The sequence below is a fragment of the Neofelis nebulosa genome, chromosome 4, assembly GCF_028018385.1.
Source record: "Neofelis nebulosa isolate mNeoNeb1 chromosome 4, mNeoNeb1.pri, whole genome shotgun sequence".
Taxonomy (NCBI): Eukaryota; Metazoa; Chordata; class Mammalia; order Carnivora; family Felidae; genus Neofelis; species Neofelis nebulosa.
In genome coordinates, this window is record NC_080785.1 from 67,786,908 (window position 1) to 67,788,634 (window position 1,727).

General features: G+C 42.1%; 1 non-coding gene across 1 annotated transcript; it reads right to left on the reverse strand.

Annotated features, from left to right (window-relative positions):
• Nucleotides 1-1,279: 1,279 nt before the first annotated feature.
• On the reverse strand, nt 1,280-1,470 carry LOC131511267 (U2 spliceosomal RNA). The gene has a single exon (XR_009261460.1). It is a non-coding gene; the product is annotated as a U2 spliceosomal RNA (small nuclear RNA).
• Between the last annotated feature and the right edge of the window lie 257 nt (nt 1,471-1,727).

Genomic DNA, 1,727 nt, shown 5'->3' on the forward strand with positions numbered 1-1,727 from the left:
TAGAAGATACCATAGGGGCACCCGGGTGGCTCAGTAGGTTGAGTGTCCAACTTCGGCTCAAGTCATGATCTCGCCGTTTGTGAGTTCGAGCCCCATGTTGGGCTCTATGCTGACAACTCAGAACCTGGAGCCTTCAGATTTTGTGCCTCCCTCTCTCACTGCCCCTCCCCCACTCATGCTCTGTCTTTCTCTTTCTCTCTCAAAAAGAAACATTAAAAAAATACTATAGATCTATTTAGAAAATTAACTTTTTGAAGGGATTGTTTCTGTTTTGTTTTGTTTTTTTTTTTTAAAGAGAATCCATCTAAATGCACTTTTAGGTTGTACATAAGTAGTTTATCTCAAGTATGTTATCTAATCATTTTGAGGATAGTCTATTTTTAGTTTCCAGATTAATTTGAGAAAAAGGTCTTTGTACAGTTGATGCCACAGTCTGCTTTTAATTTTGTCCAATAAGCATTTCTAAGCATCTTTGCTGAGCAAGGTGTGATGCTGGGCACTACAGGAGGTGGATAGGAAGGTTCACAAAACATCTGCTCCCTAGGCTCTTGTGGCCCAGCAGAGAAGATGAGACACAAAGCAGACTGTGAGCAGTACAAAGTGCTACACAAACACAGGAAAGAGAGAGATTTATTTAACCAGAAACATGGGTGCAGACTTCAGAAAAGAGATCAATTTTCACTTGGGCCCTGAAAACTGGCTAGGACTTTGAGGAGGAGAGATGAGAGATTCCCAGATACTGGGAACTCCATTTATAAGGGCATGGATGCGAAACAGTATGGAACAAGTTCTAGAACACAAAGGTCACCAGTCTGACTGGATCAGGGGGTGAATGAGGGAAGAACCCAGACACAAAGTTAGAGATATAAGGTAGAGCTGTGATTTGGAGAAAGAAATGTGCCACTGGTGCCAAAAGTGTCTGAGCAAGAATAAGACCTAAAGATAATGGCAGTCCTCTGCAGGATGAATGAGGAGGAAAGATATTAAAGACAGGGAAATGTTAGATGTGTTGTCATCAGGAGGGCAAAGAAGGTCCAGGTTTAGGGCAGGTGCAGTTGGAATGAAATTCAGGGAACTTGCTCAAATACTCCAAACAAACAGATGGTTTGGATGTACTCAAATCAAAAGAAAGGCGGACTGAGCAAAGCAACCTGACCAAAGGCTTTGCCGATTTGCTTCTAAGTTAAATGTTGGTGTCCCTTGTGTTGCTGCCATTTCCCAAAGGACCCTACACATCCTTTCTGGAAGTGTCTTCCTCAAATTCATGGTTTTTAACCCCATAGGGTGCACCTTTCCTAGAAGTATCATGATACCAGGTTGATGCATGGTGTGTACAGAGCCAGCTCCTGTTCCATCTCCCTGCTCCAAAAATCCACTTAATATATTGTCCTAGGACAGAGGACATACCAGATATTAAACTGGTAAGAACAAATACTATACTTGATCTTAGCCAAAAGGCTGAGAAGCAATGGTGATTATTTTTTGGCTGTTAATTTAGCACTGATGTTGCTTTCACAACAGTTAGAAAGTTCCTGACACCCATTTTGTGTTTACAGACTCTCAGCTTCCACTGGAAGATGCCATTCTGAAATCCTGACACATGGACAAGGAAAGAAAGACCAAGAAAACAAGGCATTGACTCCTCAGTAGCCCAGGTCGAAGCAGCATATGACAGGAGGGAATGATGGGAGAGCAAGTGTAGTGCCCTAACTAAAATAATGTAGATA